Source organism: Strix aluco, chromosome 2 (assembly GCF_031877795.1).
Source record: "Strix aluco isolate bStrAlu1 chromosome 2, bStrAlu1.hap1, whole genome shotgun sequence".
NCBI lineage: Eukaryota > Metazoa > Chordata > Aves > Strigiformes > Strigidae > Strix > Strix aluco.
The window spans coordinates 78,118,967-78,140,184 of record NC_133932.1 but is presented as its reverse complement, the minus strand read 5'-3'; the positions used below and the strand labels follow the sequence as shown (position 1 = coordinate 78,140,184).

The following is a 21,218-nucleotide window of genomic DNA, read 5'->3' as shown; positions in this document are numbered from 1 at the left end:
CACAAATTTCCCATGTGCCCATTTGAAGTGATCTAAGCACTTTGGGATAATATGAATATTCAGCTACAGAGCTTTAAAATATTGTGGATTCATGAGTAATTTGCTGCCTTGAGGAAGAACCTTAATAGTTTAGGGTCTAATTCTGAAAACACTTTCTGCCTGGTAAATGCTGGAAGAGTCAGCACTTTGCTTAAGTATGGTTTTTTGGTGCTTTTGTTCCCTGACTCATTCTTTTGGATAGTAGCTGCTAGTAACCTAGGTAGTACTTTAATTGGCCAGCCATTGCAGTAGCTTCTGTCAAAATACTAATTCACTTCTTTGGCTTTTTGGAACTGTATGCTTTTTTCCTCTAGGATATTTCTAGCTTTTGTTGTCCTCTGGCCCATCATTGTCATTGCCTTGAGACCTTCTATTAGAACAATTGAATTTGTGAAACTTGCTTGGGTAGTTGGTGTTTGCAACCATTGCATACAGTGAATCTTAACTTCAGCATGACTTTCTTCTTGCCTCACATTCTTTAATGTAGTTGCGTGTGTGTTTGTGTGAGAGGGAAATCAGAATGCAGGATAGACATTATTCACATTCCATGCCAGTGGTTTGACAGTGTATTCTATTACTGATTTTACAGTGGTCAGGAATAAATCAAATGTGGTTTCAAGAAGTCTTTATTTTTATTTGTACTCACAAAGATAAATAGTACCATATGGTGTTAAAAAAAAAAAAAGGGACACTTAGGGCAAGCATAACGGTTTTGTAATATATAGCATATGTAGGGCTAGGTCATTGCTTGCCTTATGCACCTATAGGGGAAAGTAAAGCACCTTTTTATTTCCTTCCACGAGTTATATCCTCCATAGCAAGTGGTATAAGGGGAACAACAGACACTCGAAGGCCACTGTTCCCTAAATAAAAGATGAATGAGGGAAAATGAGGAGGAAGCTTGATTGTAGTTTTTACTGGCCCGCCTAGGAAGTTAAATATTCTGGTACTACTATAGAGAAGTAATGGATTAGTTTGTACTTAGGTTAAGGATAGGAATTGTTGATTTAAGTAGCAATTCTCAAACTGCTATTGCATTCCTTGCTCTGGTTTTGAGTTGTTTTTTCTCTGGCCTGTAAAATGTTCTTACTTGCTGAAAAGAAAAGGAGTCTAATTTTTGGAGAATCTTCTGACATTTTCTTTCTATTGCAAGTATTTTTCTTTCAGTACTAGGTGTCTGTGTATCTTAATAGAAAAGACATACACAACTATTTTAACTGAGATATCAGATACGTAAACGAAGTATTGCATTGAGCAGTCAGGCATGGCCATTAATTTCTTTTTGTGCTACATTAGGGAAACAAATATACCCCTGCTTGAAAAAAAATCAGCTTATTTTTGGAGTCCTAGACTAACTCCCTCACATATTTTCTTCTACTGTGAGCAGAGAAAGCAGCAGAGTCTAACCACATGAAGTTTGTAAGACTAGATTGAGGTCTGATTTTTCAGATTTTAAATGGTGAAGCTAACAAATTTTTTCAGCACAGGGAAGATCACTTTGTCTTGCCATGATGGGGTGTACTTACGTTCAGCTCAGCTTTCAAAGGATGGACTTCTCTGTCTGTTGAGGCATATGCAGATCTGAAATGAAGCCTTCAGAAGTTGAGCCTTAAAATTTTCTCGTGGTGGCTGAGTGTGGTTCTTATTGAATAGGTCATGGTTTCAATTCACATATATTGTTACATCTACTTGTTTTAATGATAGTAAAGCTGCCTGTTTGAGGCCAAGTAAAAACAAGATAATGCAAGAAGGCTTAGTGGTAACTAACTTCTGAAGAAAACTAAACCAGATAATGATACCCTTTCCCCCAAATCATGGAGCTCCTTCAGAAGAAAAGTCCAAGAAACAAAGGCAGAATGAGGTCAAAGGATTGTGTAGTGTCCTGGACAGTGTTCTCCATTCCTTAGAGCAGCTAGTGGACTCCCTCTAGAGGGAACTGAGGACTGTGAAGCATACAAGTTACTGCAGTCCCATCAAGGATCCTTTATAGCACGTCCTTATTTACCCAAACTGCATCTGACTTGTTTTTGAAGGTGTTCCATGTCATGGGTACTTTTTTAGGGAGCGGGATTGTGGCCATAGAAAGCACATCTTTATTGCTATGACTGCAATCTGTTTGACAAATATTAGTAAACAAAAAGTGCAGAGTAGGAACCTGTGCTGCTGGCAACAAATCAAAAAGGCCAGTTATAATCTTGGATGCGGTTCACTGTCAGAATCGGGTGTTTGGAGTCTGTGTGAATTTTAAATCCGTGTTAGAGGATGTAAGTGGATTAGACAGACTGCAAGCTCCAAAATTGATCCATAACATTCTCTTAATGGTTTGGAAAGGTACATCGACATGATGATCATCATCCTCAAAATTTCAGTTCTTTGGCACTATTTATGTTGGCAGCATTTTTTTCTTTTGCATGCACTGAAAGCACTTGAGGAATTTTTGTGTAAGGAATTGCACTGAAAAGTATTATTTTGAAATCATGCATTATTTCTTCTAAACTTGTCACAGCTGCCAAATAGACAGTTTTCTGCTGAACTTGAGTTATATGCTTATCTTTGGTTTTGGTTTGTTTTCTTTTCCCTTTTGGGAGCCATATTTATAATATGCATTCTTTTCACAACTGCAGTGGTATTTTGGTTTCCCTTTTTTTCCTCCATCACTTATTCAGCCCAAGCTCAGGGTTGTTATTCTAGTCAGATAGATAAAGAACCATGCTTGGAAGTCTTCACAGAAGCTCCACCCTTCTCTATCAGAGCTACTGAGACTGTAATCAGATGAAATGCAGCTGAGCCAGATTAAGGAATAGTTGTCCCAGCCTGCTCCTCCCTTAGTCTCTGCCTGCCTTCCTCCTCCCTGAGGTATGCAGGCATGATTTTGTGTGTAGTTGCTTTCTACTCTGGTTCTGCTAAAATGACTTGTATTAGTGTAGAAACAGTTTAATAATACTTCAGATCATTCTGACAGAACCAGGTTAAGTACTCATGACAAGTGAAATTATTCTGGAAGAGCTACAAGAGTGGGAATGTGCAGCAAGGAGGAAGAGGGTGAGCAGAGGATGGCTCATAAAGGAGGTGCGGAGGTGGGCCTTAGCTCTCTGCCACAGATCAGACTAGTAGCAGCCTCATGAGGAGGGTTCTCCTCTACAGTTGATGATACTTGCAGGAATGTGACTGGAAAATAGGTATTTTGCAATCCCCTGGGTGACTGAATCATAAACTGTAAGGTTCTTGCTGGAATGTGCTCAGATATCAGCGAGCTGTTGCCTCATTAGGATCAAGCACCCAACTTTCTTCAGCTAGTTTCAATTAGACATGACCCCTGTAGTGGGATTCTTTGTTGCAGTAGTTTGTGTGGTGTTGAGGTTAATACAGGCCACAAGCTGAATGCTGGTTTGCCTTTCCTGTGTTAAAATGAATTGTATTATGATTTGGGTGGAGCACTCACAGGTGAGTTTCCACTGTCTGCATTGCTATGTGCCCCTGGCCTCACCAACAGTCTCCTAGGATTACTTTGCCAGCCATTAGCTAGAACAGCTGCTGGAGACCTGTGGATGCTCAGAGTTACAGGAATGTAGACATTTACTTTTGTTATGCAATTGGATATTTAGAACATTCTCTGTGTTTGGGTTTTTTTAATTTAACTGGTTATTTAACCGGTGTTCTTGGGAAAAAGGTTGTTATGTGGGGTGGTTTGATTTTCTGGGTGGTGGGTTTTTTTGGTTTTTGGCTTTTTAAAGAGATGATTAGCTAATGAAAATGCTTGGTATTTTGTGAGCCAGATACTAATGTGTATATTTCACTGTGATATCCAGATAATAGGGGCACATGTTTCCTATAGGAAAAAGCCATGAATGATTAATGATTGTTTCATTGTTCAGCTTTCAGTTATTTTACCTAGGACTTTTCCTACTTATTCCATAGTCCAGTTTATTGTGAAACTGGTGCCACCCACAGCTGCTGAACAGATTTACAGCATCTAGTAAAATCCCAAGGTCTTCTCAACAGAACTCGGTCTTGTTTCAAGTGGAAACATATTTTGGCTGAAGTGAATCCAGCTTATTTTATGTCTATTTGATGTAGTTAGCCTTTGAGACCAAAAATGATGTTGTACAGTTGAATCTTCACATTTTGGCTCCAGACTTGTTTTCATTAGTGGGTTGGGAGGGGAATAGGAGAGTGACTCTCCAGGTGTGGCTACATCATGCTATCTCATGGGTCTACTAATGTGATGTTTATACTTCTAAACCCAATTGCCTACAGCACTTCCTATGCGTTGCTTGTGTTGGCTGCTCAGTGTATTTTCCTAATTTTTCTATGGGTTTTACCCTTTCATCATTTATGACTTGGAAAAAAACAGCGGGGCTGTATGCCCATATTACCTGATACTACATGCAAGAAGACGGTAACACATTGGAAAATGTTTTATATCGCTAGCAAAAAAACCTAAAGGTTTTTCTTGCTCATGTGTTTAATATAGCAGACTGGGATTAGGGAGCCTTGAGTTAAACTCCTGACTGTTCTTGTGGGACCTTAGAGAAGTCAGTTAGATTGGGCCTCAGTTTACAAAATGACAAAATGGCCTTAATATTTTACTGCATTACTGAGCTTTTGTAAATATTTATTTATCAGCATGTATAACATATTTTGAGACTTAAAATGGACGATGCTTTCTAAGCATAAAATAATACTCTCACAGGAGGGGTAAGTGTATAGTGAGAAATTATAGATAAAATACAAGCAAGTTTTTGTCAAGTTTTGAAATGGTTGAGCTGAATTTTTGTGTGTTTTAAAATTCTGAAAATCCAGAGTTCTAGTGCAGCAGATACAGCTTGACTGGTGAACTGCAAGAACAGAAATGGATTTATTTAGCTTTTTATTTAATGAATTATTGTAGGTTTGTGTCTAGGTTGATATCATACAGATATATTGATGTAAATCCTCAGGTATATTTAGTAATGATGGTTTGGATGCCTGCTTTGCCTTGCCATGGCATGATTAGGGCAGTGAGGGAACTGCTCAGAGAGCAGTGGAGCCCCACCACCTCTCAGGCATGCTTGCTTTCACATACACTACACCTATTACCCTGCTGGAGTCTGGGTCAGAGCCAGCTCTTTGCCAGCCTAGGGCTTCCCCATATGGAAGGATGGTCAGCTGCCCAATAGGAGAGCTTTCTGGCTCTCCTGCACTGCTGGAGCAGCACAAAATAAGGTTATGTTACATTAATTTTAAAAAGAAGGAAGATGACGTCAGGAAAATTCACTGGAGTCATTCGAACTGGCCTCTTGGAAAGTGGGGAAGTTCTTACTTGCAGCACAGTCACAGGCGCTGCTGAATTGTATCAATTGCATTATGTGATTTTTATTCTCCCTCCCCCAACTGCAGTAGTAACATGAAGAGTTATTGCAAGTACAGCTAAATATTTATACTTTGCCTTACCCTACAAATACCCTCTAGTGTGATATAAAGATAAAACACTTTATTTTCATTTGGTAAGGATGACTAAGTCGAGCCCACTTATGGCTTTCTTCATTTGCTCACTTTGGAGTTATGCAGTCATCCTTAGCTCATGAAAATAATACTGTCTTATCCTTACTGTTCTGGTCCCCTGGTCAACAAGTCAAGCATTCTTCTAATGATTTACTGTTAGGCCTTTTGAAAGTCTTCGATATGTTTATGTAACTACTGCAGCTTCAGACCATTATTCCACTGTGTGGTTTTTTTCTTTCCCTATAGACTAGCAAAGTACTAAGACACTGTTCTCCCTTTTTTCATGTGATATCCTTGTTTATAATGGGCTCTTCTGATTGTGACAACCCTCTGTTGTCTCTTCAGGTGTTACTTAATGTTGTTCTTTTGACCTCTCATAAATAATTTTTTTTTTTGTAATCTTGCTTAATCACTGCTAAACCAGCTGCCCTATATAATATTCTTGCTGTCTTTTAAAATCTGGTATTATTTACCCTTCTACATTGTTCAGTTGCTTATCACGGAAAGAGGATTATATGTGCTAGAGACAAACAAGTAGATGCATGTGTATGAAACAGGTGTTTTTGGCCAGTGAAAATGAACTTTTGTAAAAAATACAAAAGTAGAAATGAGACATTTCAAGGTAGCAGTTATGACTTTCTACAGAATGTGTATATCCTATTTTTTCTTTGATTGGATTAAATTAATGGAATCACAATTGATAACATAATATAATGTATTTATGTAGCTGTTTGAAAGCAGAGTCATTGTTCCGTATGATTCATGAACGTATATTCCAGAAACAGAATGATCTGTTAAGGGCAATTTTCATAGCCTGTCATCCCAATGTTGTTTATAGGGAAAAAGGTGTCCTGGGCACTCAGGAATCCACACTTGCTCAATTGTTAGAGTTGATAACCATTATGAAATTATTATGAAGATAATAATTATGAAAAGTTTGAACCTTGCTGAACATCTCTTGGGAAGATACTCAAAGCAGTGGCATGCATCTTGCTGAGATGATTGCTGATGTAAAAGCTGTTCACCAAAGTAAAAGGACCTGGCTAAGTCCTGTGCTTATTTTTTGTTTTCACCATGTCTGCTGGGAAAGCAGCAGCTGCTGTAGGAGCTTTATAGCTTCTGTGGCTACTGTCCACTTAATGTTGAAACTTAAATCTATGTAGTGTACACATGTGAATGTTTTCTGTTTTCCTGCCATATTCCTGGCCCTTTTTAGTTGTGAATCTGGCCCTTTTCTCCTCCATGCTTTGCCTGTGACCTCCTGTTCTGCAAGATACTCTCTTTACCACAAGGCCCCTCTCTCTTTCCTTTGATCCCTTTTATAAGCCCAACAATTCTTTCCTTTCATGCAGGTTTACACGTTCTAAACCTGTTCTTTAATATTTGTCTGTGTATAAAAAGTGTATGCATGAAACTGTAGAACTAACAAGGTGTGTGCTAATTGCCACGTGCTCCCTGGTCATTTTACAGTTATTTTTAGCATAGTCTTTCCTTTCTATCTGTATATTTTATTTAGAGTTTCAAAGGGTAGAAATGAAGTTGTGTTGGAGGTATTTAGAGAAGGGCAAAGTTTTTCTTGACTTTGGGGGCTCTAAGCTCAGTAAATGCCTGTGTAACTGTAGTCATGTGAGAAGCTTTACTGATGTTTCTTTCCTCGGATTATTAATATAAAGATAAGCATGATCATCAGCACCTCACCTTGTGAAGTTCCTTGAGACACTGGTTGTGTCCTGCTGTTTGTTTGTGTCGTATATAGCTTATTCTGGATGCTGTTGCAGTAGAAATGTTGTCAACAAAATATATGGGTAGAAAAAGTCTCTCATTCAATGTTGTCTGCATACTTTTACATGTATGTGTCTTGACTTGTCCATTCTTTAGCATGCTTGCTTCATTCGTGGTTCACAAAGGCTGTAGTTAAATATAAGATATTGATTGAAGGGATAGATAATTCATTTATACCTTTGTTATTGAGTATTACAATTTTCAACCGTTTCTTTTTCCTTTGATTCAACTGCGAAAGTGGGATGGGACACAGAATGGCCTCATTATTGTAGGAGTATTTCTCTGTTCCCTGCAATGATTCCAAAAGCTCTTGCACACTTCATCAGTATTATTGTAATTCTTTGGCTGCAGGATATTTGGCAGCTGTTGCACCCCACTGGCAAATCCTATTCAGACTTCACTTCCATTCACCATTGCCATTGGAGAATTGATTTCTCTCTCCTCTGCTCTAACCTTTCCCAATTCATTTTGGATTGTTCAATGTGAAACATTTTAATTTCATATCATACAGCCATTCAGCTCACAATCCTTTTTTAACCTGTCACCAGGGTAACAGCATAGCATGCTTTCTTTAGGCAATCAAGTTTTTATTTCACATGCTTAATGTTGCATTAAATGTTTGCATTTTGTTTAACCCTCTTAAAGACTTTGAACTGTGGATATATTTTGCAGGGTAATGAAGTCTCTGATTTCAGTGTCAAGTCTTCACAGAAATTGCCTTACTTAAAAAATAAGAAATCAGAAGATGAATACAGTAATGAGGAGATTAATAATAAAATCCCAAATGGCTGAATGAGGCAAGCATCCGTAAAACAGCAAAAATATTTTTCTTCTGGAAAAACCTTCCAGAAGCTTATATTACAGTCTTTAGACCTACACTTTAGGATTAGTTTTACCTGTAAGTGCTTGTAATCAAATTAATGCAAATATAGGATTAGTCATGCAATAACATGACTTTAAGAAGTGAAATGTCTGGCCTATACCTGTCAACCTGCTTCAAACTGCTTGCCAGATATGTGTGCTGAACTGTAAGCTGAATAGCAAGTGATTTATATACATAAAAATTAGAATTTAATGGGATGATGCAATTGATTAAAGAAATACAGAATTTTTAAGTGTCTGTTTTTCCTGTACATGCAAACCATCATGATATGAACAACAGGCTATTCCATTTTATTGGAGATGAGAATAATAATGAATTTAGAGTATGTTATCATAGATGATTACAAAAATAAAATGAATTGGATATTTTCATATATGAAAAAGCATTGACTTCTTGTAACTGTGACCTTAGAGCAAGTCTTGCTTGTCTTGGTAAAGGAATAGGACCAGCTAGGTTCACTCCCACCTGTTTAGCTGGAATTTAAAAGAAGTCTATAATAGATGTCCTTAAAATGGCATTGCAAATAAGCCCAGACTTTGATCATTTATAGTGAAATAAACCCACTATAATGAAAGCACTAAAAATACGCATTTTAACACTTAGGAATACTAATTTTACAAAGGTTCTCATTTACGAACTAGATCATACATATCTGTTAAAAAAAACCCAAATGCAGAATATTTGCATTACTGTACTAGCTGGAGCGTTTGAGTTCGCATTTGATAACAACTCTTTTTGAGGAGACAGCTGCTTATTACAGATCAGACCCATAGAGTTGACTGCGTTAGAATTTTTCTTTCAACAGCATATAGCTAACTATATAAGGATAGAAATGCAGTTTCTTCTATTAATTTTCAAGCTTTCTGTCCAGTTTCCTTTTTTCCCAAGTTGTACTATAAGCTACCAAATATTATTACCTGCCAAAAGAGGTTTGGCAGTGTTTTGTTACTGAATTTTGCCAAAAGGAGCCAAACATATGGTAACAGTTAATTTATTGGTTCTTCTAACCTCAAGGGAACTCTTACAGAGAGCATATTACCTTTTTATCTAACATATTTTAAATAAAAGAGCTGTTGGCTTGAAATTTGATATGCCAGTATAGAAGCTGACCTTCAGTGCGGTTATGCTCAATTCAGTCTTGTTTAAGGGTAAGATTAAAAGTGTAAACATACAAGATCGAGCTAAGACTTCTTTCTTTTCAGCTTTTAGAGAGGCAAGTCACTTCTGCATAGTTTTAATGTGTGTGTGCAAGTGAAAATATTGAAGAAGTATTTTCATGACAAAAATGAGTCCTGCCTTTGCTCAGAAGTCTTGGAGAACTTTTTCTTCATTTTCTTAAGATATTTCCTGGTATATGCATTACCAAGTGATGATAAAAAAAGAACATTTTTCATTTCTGTATATGTAAGACCACAGGCCCATTTGTTGCTTTGTGACAATATAGATTTGTGTAATTCTAATGGGAGAAGTGTTTGAGAAGTAACCTTGCTAGTTGTGCCGCTATTCACTGTCTTGGAGTTGAATCTCATGCCTGAGAATCAGTGATCTGCCAGCTGCATTTGAGGTAGCCCTTTTCGTTCTGCCTTAGATGCTCTATGTTTTTCTTTGTAATGTGATGGTGTTGTGAATCTTAGAAGAAAAACTACATGGATATGTCATCATATTTCAGATGGGATACTTGGGTTAGATGGTGCCTTAAATCAAAAATATCCTGATTTCTGTTGGCTCATAGTAAGTATTCAGAGGCCTGGATATTTTTCTGTGGATCTGTGTTGAGACTGCTCAGATGACTTTTCCTTTTGTGATTATGGATAATTCTTTAATATCTTTCATGGACTGTTCTTTAGTGGTTTACTTCTCCATGTAATTAGATGTGCTTGGAGTTTGTTTTGGCTGTGGCTTCCCTTTAACATGTATCTTCAAAGCCTGTAGTGTGAGAGAGACTGGGCAGGAAAGAACAGCGCAGGACCCCGTTCTTTTGAAACCAGGGATGTTTACCCATTGACTTAGAAAGGAGATGATGACAGGTCTTTATCCTGTCTCTCTGTGATGCTTAGTAAAATTAGTCTTGTCGCAGTTAGTAGTGAGATGATACCAAATAATTTATTTGCCTATTGAATTCCAGATTTAAAAAGCACTTCAAAAAAAGTCTGGGGTATTTGTTAAATCTTATCCTTCCCAGGATTTAAGCTCTGTCTTTATCCCAGTGTTGTGATGTGTGTTTTGAGGCTCCTCTCTCTGCCATGGGTGGTGATCTGATACTCCTTGGTCACACAGTAATCATTTTCTCCAGGACCTGGTCTCCGTTTTTCTACGAGATACATGAAGTTTAAAGCAGGTCCTCATCTGGCTGCACCCAGCTCTTAATGTCCTTAAATGAGGGAGATGCCATAAGCTAACAGTTTTTCTCTGCTTGTTTCCTTGAACTAGTGAGAGCACTTCTCTTCTAAATCCTACATTTTCCCCGCAACCTCCTGCGGCAAGTCCTTTTTTCTTGTTACTCATATCCTCAGGCAAATCACAATCATTTTAAGATGTTTACTAACATTAAGTCCACTTTATTCCTCTTTTAGCTGTGATTTTTTTTTCCCCGCTCTTTGATCTCAGACATTGCATGTCTGCCTCTACTAGAGGCTTCCTTTTCCCAAGTCTTAACAGCTATTTTAAGTAAACCCTTCTGAGTGAATAGAGTGAATCTCTATTCCAGTGATTTCCAAAATCCTGGTAGTCTTATGGCCATTTAAGCATCAGTCTCTGTACAATGGGCATTGCAGCACCATTCCACAACTCTCTTCAACTTCCTCAGCTTTCAGTCATTCATCTGTGTCTTCCCAGAAGCAAGGGTTAGTGAGAGCTGATAGCATTTTGCTGCTTCACAGTTTAAAAAAGTTGGATTGCCATGAGAAATTGTTGTATTCACAGCCTGTAAAGGGTGGAGCACAGCTCTTCAGAAACAAGGCCAGTCTCACATAGGAGGGCCCAGAAGGGGCTGCAGTCATCTGCATTTTGGAGAAATTACATTGGATATGGATGAGGAGACTTAGGGCTTAGAGAGAACATGGCTGTTGTGTATGGATTCCCACAGCAGGAGTGGGAGAGCACGAAGGGATTGGGGTTGAAGGCAAAATTGTGAGAACTGTTTCTGAACATCTTCCTTAAGGTATCCTCTCTCAGCTGCCATACACTACTTCTGAAGGTATATTTTGAAAATACTTTGGCTCTTGCCTTGCTATTTGTTTGTTTCTTCACTGATGATTGGTACTTTTCCATCTAAATTTTCAGGAGATACTAGTGGGCATAGTTGCAGACACTGGATCAAAATCAGTCAGGTAATGTATGTCATGTCATGTTTGTGCAACAGTTTTACTTTACATTTTCTGTTCAAAATGAGTCTGTTTTTTCTGTGTCAGAAAAAATAGTCTTGATGTTCTTTTTGCACATATTTTTGACCACAGACAAGTTATTTGCTTATGGTTGCTTAAAGAATAGGAACATTCACAGAAAAATAATTTTACATATTAGCTTTCTAAGAAAGAGGAACAGTACCATCTTCTTAAAAAATGTGTGTAATCATATTCTAATAATAATAATGGGACGTGTAAGAAATAATGTTTAAAGAAAAATATGTTTTCTAGAGCATCGAAAAATGTACCTATATGGCACATATTATATATGGATCATGTTATTTATATGTATTTTGTGTGTGAAAAATGTTTTATACTTAGGAAATATATTTCTTTGTGAATTAGTGAACTACTTTGATTAGTGCTAATTGTCTTCGTCAAAGGCAAGGAAGGAGAAGGAACTTCTAGTTAAGTACACTGTAGAAGTGTGACTACATTCTTGTACTGTTCTTATACCTTATTTAACTGTCTAGTGTTGAGCACTGAATATTGGACTAGATGGATATTTGGGCCAACCAATATGGCCATTTTTATGTTCCCATGCTATATTGATCATGATTCTCCCCAAATAAGCAGAAAGAAATCTAAGTAGAAGACCCACTTTGTGTTAAACTTTATGTACAGTTGTGTTACTGCCACTCCTTGGGTCCATTCCACCTACACAGCCCGGCTTCTCTACTTCAACTTTAGTCAGCAGAAAGCTTAGTGGACAAAAGTATCTTTTATTAATACTGATCATGAGGCACTAGCTGTTACAAATTTTTTGTTCTTCAGAATCAACCGTAGTTTAATAATTGATTCTGAAATTCTTTCATTCATGTCTGATGTGTATAACTTTAGCTAAGTAGGAAAGCTACAAACATTTTTTTTCTTGTTGACTTGCTTTCTTGTGAGGCCATGACATGAACAATGGCAGGAGTCCTATTAAAAGGATGAAAATATACGGAGGGCAATAGAGATTTATCTTCTTTTGAATACTTATTGACTTTGTTAAATAACAATTTGAGCACCAGATTCATAGTGTCTAAGTAATGTAATAAATATGGGTAAGCATCACCTAAAGGTAGTTCAGCCTATCTAATGTCTAACTCATTGTGGGGAAGTACCTTTCTCTTTCTGTTAGTTATAAAGGGAAAAGATGGTTAATATCAGGGGTGAAAGCTCAGTGGTGTGAACTCCGGATGTAAGCTGAAAGTACAGTAGAAGATCTATTGAAGGTAATGGGACTGAAGCTGTGCTATATGCTGTAATTGTCTAGACATGGAGAATTAGTACTTATTGAAGTTATGCATGTTTTATGTTATCTAATATAATTTTTAATGAGCTCTTGGGGTTTTTCTCATCTGCTGTTTTTTTCTCTTTAATTTAACAGAATTAGTGGCATTAATTTGTTCATAGGAATCTAGTGCAGAAGAAATAGCAAGGCTTTAGAATCCGTGAAACATGCCACATTTTCTACATGTTAGGGAGAGGAAATAGCAGTCATATTGCCTGTTGGAATCTGGCTTGAGTACCTCTAGCTGAACGTGCTAATCACATTTGTCTGTGGTTTGGTAGTTACATCACTGGTATTTGTGCCGCCATCCAGCACTAGTTCTTGTGTATACAGTAAAGAAGCATCTTTTTGAAAAGCTAGCCACTGTGTAGAAAAATGTGTTGTTGCAAATTAATTACTGTTCTTGGCCAGCTTCTGTTTCTTACACTATGGCATATAGGATGGCTAATAAGGGAAGATCTGACCATCCTTTTCTGGGACTGTGCCATCCTGAATGTGCATTCTCTGTATTTCCTGAATTAAGTCTCCTATAGAGAAGAAATCACAACAGAACAAACATGATCAGTACAGCTGTATTACAAAACTGATTTCATTGGCGTGAGATGGTTAAGCTTTTGGATGTGCTCTTTTGGTTCTGCTGCAACCAAATTTGAAGGAGGTGGTAAGCAATGTGAGATGCTTGAGCTCTTCCAATTCTCTGGAACCCTTCTGAAATCTGGTGCAAGCATTGTGTTTCCCAGGATGTACAAAAAATATGAGTTCTGTTTTAAATAATGGCCTTTGGGATACTCTGTATGTGACAGGCCTTGGAGACACCCAAGTCAAATCCTTGGTACTACAAAGTGTGGCAGAAATGCTATACTTCTGGCAGTATAATCTGGTTAGTTGTGACAGGGCTGACAGATCAAAAGGGGACTGTAGTAAGGCTCGGGTAAGAGACTGAAATGAAACTATTGAACACAGGAAAGACAGCATTCAATACATAGTTCTTAACAATAACCTCGAAAAGATACTTGGAGGTGGTGTTCTATAAGAAGGTATTTTCAGTTTGACTCTAAGATAGTTTGTTGGGGTTTTTTTGCTATCTTAATATACTTTATAATTTTTCATTTGTTTGCACACTGTGTTTGTTCCCTGTGGGCCTTGAAGGAGGCCGATGTTCTTACTCCTAGTGCTGTTGCCAAATTTCCTGAGGTGACCTTATTCTGATGTCCTTCCTTTTCCCTTCACTGTAGTAGTTGTCTCTCATTCCTGGTCTGGTGCTTCATTTAGTAAGTTGAGCAGGTTGCTGTCAGGTTTCACTGTATTGGCTCTTATAAACTTTATTCTTTAAGGAAATGCAGTATTTCAGTCAGATGTTAGTGCCTTTAATGGTGGATATAACAGTCTATGGGTGCAGATGTATATCTCTGAATAAGAAAGAGATAGGTTAATGTGTTTTTGGGGGAACTAACCTTGTAAATTACTGATAGAGAAATGGTGATGTGTTCAAGAAGATATTATATAACAGGATAGAGGCAACACTGGAATGTCAGGCCAAGATTTTTTTCAAAATGGCATTTTTAATTTTGATTCTAATATATGTATTTGCCCTCCAAATTGGCAGAATGATTTTTCAAATGTGCTGCACTGTGCAGTATTTTCATTGCTTTCAAGTGAGAGATGCTGGCAGGTGCCACATACTTCTTAGCATAACTCGTTTTTACTGGGGCAACTAAATAAGGGGTTTTGAGCCTGAATTTAAGTAATATTTTTGTTTACTTTTTAAACTGTGGCCCAATATCTAAACTAAATACTGAGCTTATGATTTTCAGGGAGTGGAATTGCAGAAATTGTCATTAAGATCAAAATCTCTTTATGTGAATAAAGGATTCTTCAATATTTAGTCTAGCTGTCATTAGAGTGTGTACCAGTACAAATGGATTTGTCATTCATGATGAAGAACTGATACTCTCACTGTATCTATTTGACTTCTGATTAGTTCTATTCTAGTCCTGTGAACTGAATACCCATTTGTGGCTGGAGTGTGTGTTGGGTGCAGTTCTGGAGCCTGGCTTCTGTCTGTCTTGCATGAAATGGGAATCTAGTTCCCGTGTCCAGAGACTGTTCTGCAATGGGATCCAAAGCATCCTAAGTGCAGATGATTGGGATAATTCGCTTTGAGAACTACTCCTGACCTGAACTCATGTTCTCACACCCACTGTATTTTGTCTTGATTAGTTCTGAGATATCATACTCTCCAGAACTTCTACTGAAAAAGTGGGTGAATAACTGAAATTCTCAATTCTGACAAAAGAGATGATGGAGTAAAGCAGCAAATGTGTTTTGAATTCAGTGGTTAGTGGCAATTTAGTTCGAAATTAGTAGGCTACAAGTCAGGCAGATTTCACTACTGGGAGGAGTACAGCAAGCCTCACACGAAGTTTGCCTGGATGTTTCAAAAAATAATCAAGTATGGAAAGTAGACTTATATGTAGATATAAAACTGAATGACTGTTACCATATCAACCTTATCAGTAGGTAATCTCTTAATCATTTCACCTCCATTTTCATATTAGTTGCTTGCTGCCTATTTTTAACATGTACAGGAAACCTGTAATGTTCTAAACCTAATACGAAGTGCACAGTAGCACATTATTATTGGGCACAGCCATTGTTTGAATGGAGGTGCAGGAAGCAGGCTGCCCAACAAACAGCTGCATCCCAATACCATCATGTTGTATGGAAGGATGTAACTGCTACTGGATGATGTTAACAGAAGAGCTGTAGTCCTCCCTGCTGCATCACAGTGATTTGTTCTGGAGCTCTTTGAGCATTAAAAGAGAGTGAGATAATTATTGTAAGACTATTCCTAAATATCTGCACAAGAAGAGAATTAGTAAGTTTCCTTCTTCAAGGAAATACAGGAAAATCTGTACAGGAAAAGAAGCTTGTCATTTTCCTTTTGTGGAGTGTATTATTGTTATTTTCAACTGCCCAAAGTAAACTTATTAAAAATAAAGGGTGTTAGAGAGAAACAAAGTTGTGAAATTAAATACTTTAATGGAGGAGAAATAGCCCAAAGTGGTTTTTTTTTTTTTTTTTTTTTTTTTGATGACAAACAGATTTTCAGATTTTTCTCTCTGTAACAATTGTCAGCATGCACAGGTCAATATTGTTGACTGATCTGATTAAAAACACCTGCTTGCAAGTAGTTCTTTCTTTGGTAAATAGTTTTGCTGATTTAGGACAGATGGTTTGAAAGAACAGATAAGAAGCACAGACTTGTAAATTATATGGAAAATAAATGTCTTTTCTCTGTACTTGGGAACACATGATTTGAATCTTCCTTGCTTCTCATCTCACAAATGCTTGCAACGGGACAAGGAGTAACATCTCTTATCCAGTATTAACGCTTGTGATGTTTCCTTTTTCTAAGAGAAAGCAAATGCTAAAGTAGGCCCTGACGTGTCATAGGAGGGGAAATAAGTTTCAGATATCAAGTTTTACATTTATTTATTTGTAACTTTCAAGGTATGCTGGCATCTGCGGAAGGACTGGGCGGTCTGACCTTCGCCTGAAATTGAGAGGTCCTGGGTTGTACTTGCAGCTCCCAGGATTGCTTTGTGTTTCATCCAGTTTGTTAAATGCAAAGTGCATACAAATTTCCTGATGTAGGACCAAATGCCAAAACTCTTTGTCCCAGAGGATGCATCATCAAGCTGCAAAGCTACATTCTGTGAGTCTCCATGAATCTCTCTGTCCTTCCTACCATAAGCAGGGTAGGATGGTGAGTCCCCTAATGCCTACCTGGGCCCTGGCTCTTTATCTTGAGAGATGGGAGGTAGATGTGAACCCTCAGAGGCTGAAGGAGACTGATAACCCAGATCTTTCATTCTCTGGACATACGTGCTGCAAGCATGAATTTGTTATAGCAAGATGGGCAATAGCAGCAATCCTGCTTCCTTTGCCTGATAGACTTAAAGCTGAAAGAGCCATAAAAGATTTTTCAAGAGACTTAGAATTGTTGATGTTTGCCTGCGTGCTTGGAGCACATGTTCTCCTTAAGGCTGTGGAGACAGCTTTGGCAGAAGAGCCCCTAGCTCCTGCCCCCCTGCCAGACGGCCGGGGAAGCTAGCTGCAAAGAGCAGTTGGGTTAGGGTTGACTCCCTTTGCAGGACCCAACCCCTGCATGCTTAGAGACCTTCAGAGTGGAAGAGGAAGAGCCAGAGTGAGCTCAGGTTGTCCGGAGAGTTAGTTATCAGTTAAATGAAGATGAAAGGGGTCGAGTCACACACTTAGATCTGAGTAGCTAAATTCACGCTAGATTTTTAAGATCTAGCTTTAACTGTTTCTTTATTTAGCCTTGATCTGAGGTTCACTGATGAAGGCACTGGAGATTTTCATTGGGCACTGGATTGCAAGCCCTTATGTCAATGCAAATCACCCAAAGGCTTCTGTTAAAGGAAAATGAAGCATCCAGATGTATGCTGTTTTGAATCAAAGCACAGTGCACTCCATAGCATCCTTATAAAGCAGTGCTTTTTTATTTTATAGTTTACCTTCCATGTAATTTAATTTTTTCCTGTGGTCACTATTCAGATAGAGTACATGGCTATAAATATGCATATTTGTTATTGATCTAAATGTAATACGTAAGGAAATGTAATGTAAAACCATTTTGACATAACCATTGAGTAATTCTGTCAGCCTTTGTCTGATCAGCTGGCACACGGGCTAGTGGAGGTTATTCTTTTGTATGACATTTGCAGAACTATAATTTACTCTAATGATGGTATATTTTCATACTCTTGGTGAAAGGGGTATATGTATACATATGCACACAGAAAGCAGAAAGAAGAAAAACCCATTTTGATGTAAACGTGTATGTGATATGTATAGATGGATCAATCTGAATATATGTAGAAAATGTGTGTGAATAGATGTAGAAAATACTTCAAATTGCTGAATAAAATATTCCCAGATTCTTAGGTTCCTTTCACATAATTTTTAGTTCTTAAAATAATCCTGTGAAAGTGGTGCTTTTATCTTTTCTGTGCAATGATGAACTTTTATGTTGGAAAGTGTTGAAAGTACTCAGATAGTAAAGCTTAGATTTTTGTTTTGTTTGGCAGTACACTTCTGTTTAGAATTCTTTTAATCTATCCATTCCCTGCTTTTATATTCATCTGGTAGTTGAAGGTTCTGTGAAGGATATTTCTTTGTATATGAACTTATTAAACCAATAATGCTCAAAAGTGTGAGATTTACTTCCTTTTTTCCTTTTTTTTTTTTTTACATCATAAGATAGGCTCTTGTTTGAGTTTTTAAATCTCTATTTGCCTTTCTTGAGTTTTTTTTGGGGGGGAGGGCAGAGAAAATAAGAAACAATTTATATGGTAGATCTAAAGTTTCATTAAAATTGCTTATGCCCTGTCCCAGGCATTTTAAGTGGGCCATCTGTCTAAACATCTCTCCATTTTTTTTCTGATCATTTCCTCGACTTATTCATGAGCCATGGGAGGGCTCCTTTGTAGTCTCCATGTAGCTGGTTCAGTCTACCCCCACTGAATACATCTATGTGCTTGCATAACATATCTTTTCACAGTGCTGGAAATTCTCTGAACTTGGTTCAGATGAATGGCCCACTTTCTGAAGGTCTTTTTTTCTCCCCCTGCAAAGATTTGTATGCAGAAACTGACCTTGGTGGCTACAGAATCCAGCACATTATTCTTGATCATTTTACAGGCCACCTGCTGTGAAAGTTATGATGAAGGATTTCTTAATGATTCTTTGACCATTAACATTGTTTTAAGTCAATATTTCACTTTTATTTAACTGCTGAATAGGTAATTGCACAACTGAAAAACAGCTTTACGGAGTGTCATATAATGTGGTTTTCAAATGCTTATAATCTTTCATAATGGGAGAATTTGTTATGATAGTTTGGGATTTCTCTGTGTTTACGTAAAGTATTATGCAGCAAAAATATCAGAGAGAATTTGAAAGTTTCCCCCCCTCCCACCCCAGTGTTAGAACTCGAATTTTGAAGTGCAAGTTAAAAAAATCTATACTCAATTTCCTGACCCTTTAGGAGCTGGTGACATTTATCATAGCTCATTACATCATCAACAGTAATCAGGAGAGGGGAGTTTATTTGCCACAAACTGCAGAAAATTGTAGTTTTATTGAGTTCCTTCTATCTGATTGGTTGATGACAATCAAAATGGACAGGCCAGGGCAGAGTTATTACTTGACTTGCTTTTGTGAATGTCTGTTTTCTTTCGTTATTTGTTTTTGACTAGAACAGATAATAGTTTAACTAGTGTCTGTTTTCCATGAGCACAGTAAGTGTGTGTCGATCTAAAATTTTTAGCAGTTTTCTGCTTTCCTCACTGAAAACTTGCAAAGAAAGCAGGAGCTACAATTGATGCATTATTATAAAGTATCTTCCTCTCTCTCGTGGCAGTTGGGGGTAAAAGGGACATAATACACTGTGCAATGTATGAAATAAATTATGGGACCATGACATCATCTATAGTTGAATAAGCAGCGACAGAGGTTGAAAATAAATAAATAACTGAGCAGGGAAACACTGCTGTTTTTCTTCTTGCACCATTTACATGTTTTTGTAACTTTAGTGCTTTAGAGTAATGCCTTTATGACTTAGAGCAAGGACTATCACTGTACTCTTCGTCTGTGCCCCTGTTGCTCGTGATACTTCCCTTTAGAAGGCAGTATGGAGTAGAAAGATTCAGAACTGCCCATCTCTGTACGGACAGAGTTTGTAACACCCTTCTCCACCCACCTTCTGTTGTTGCAGCCGCGGCGCTGCCTTTGCTCTCTCCTTCTCTTTGTGTGTAATATTCCTGGCAAGGGACAACAGCACACAGTGCTTTGTGGCCCTGCTTCCCATTCACCTGGCACTCATTTTGTTGCTAAACTTGTGTTTTTTCCTTCAGCCGGTGATCATTATATGTAAAGAAAGTAATTTTTTTTATGATATATCATTTGCCAAAACTGGGAGAAGAAAGGGAGGAGGCCATGTTGAACCTTATGAAAGACATATTGTGTGGATTTTGAATCTAGAGTTGGAGGGGAAGTGTCTTAAGTTTTCTGTGTCTTATGATGGTAAAAATGACTTTTTTCTTTCATTTCTTTTTCTGTAAATAGAATATATCAGATTTCAGCCCAGTAGAATTTAAAAAGGTATAAAATTTTGTAAATAGCCAGAAGTTTGGGGAGTTTTCCATGAACTAGTGGAAAATATATTCAGATGTTTTCCCTTTGGAGGACTCAGAAGAGTTCTCAGCTAAGGAAGCAACCTTGGCCAAGAACAAAGAGATTATTTGCCATGCACTGGGACTTCTCAGATATTACGCTGCCCCCTCCCCCCCCAACAACAACAACAAAACCCACCAAAAAACCCCTTTCTTTGCCTGATAGAAACTTCTGCATTTCTAAAGTAGTTCACAGACTTGAGCGACTTTCTTTCCATATCCAAGAAACTTGGACTTTGATCTTTACTTTTGGACTTTGTGGTCTTACTAATATGAAAAAAACCACCCCTCTGAATCCCTAAGAATAGAGTCTAGTACAAGATATTTTATTTGAAATGAATTTGATTTAATGAAGAAAAAGTAGGATTCTTATGAGCTAATGGAAGTATCTGTCTTAGCCAGTGTAACTGTAGGTTAAAGTTACAAAGCCACAGGCAGTTGATTAGCAAAGCTGAAAAATGGCCCTGTGCAAATGGATCTAGCAGTTCCAGGAGGGAAGTACAACTTGCTGCATACTTGGTATTAGATGCAGCTTCGGACCTTGCCCTCCTGACCACCAGTGTTGCAGAGAGAGGAATTACATGCCTGTGTGGCTGTTTGAAACCCAGGCAAAGCGGTGATCATAGTCATGCCTTTCAAGAGGCATGCATCCTGTTTGGAGATACACTTGACAAAGCTCAGCAAGACAGGACCGAACAAAAATAATCCCTGCTGGAGAACAAGGCTGTCTTTCCTTTGATGGCCAGCAGCCAGATTCATGAGGTCACTTCCAGTCAAAGGCAATATGAAGCAAAGCTGTGCCAGCAAGGTTATAAGGAATTTCATGCCACCAGTGAAGTGGATCTACTAAGCTGTGTTTGAGATGAGGTCTCACCTCTTATACAAGAAATATGAAGTTGCTATAAACCACTAAATCCTGTTGGTTATTGCAGTGGAGTACCATGGAGAATTTAGCCAGGCTGTGCCAAAACTCTGCTACATTTCTCCTGACTGGTGCTCTGATACCAGGAAGTGCAATGAAAACACCTCTCAGCTTGCTGCCTGCTACCTGTACAGGAAATCCCTGTTCCTCTCCTTCAGGAACTCCTGTG

At 38.0% G+C, this 21,218-nt stretch overlaps 1 protein-coding gene across 5 annotated transcripts in view; it reads left to right on the top strand.

The window, feature by feature from the left end:
• The window catches only part of PCCA (propionyl-CoA carboxylase subunit alpha), a 289,977-nt gene that overhangs the window by 152,337 nt on the left and 116,422 nt on the right, over positions 1–21,218 (top strand). The gene's annotated exons all lie outside the window — the stretch shown is intronic.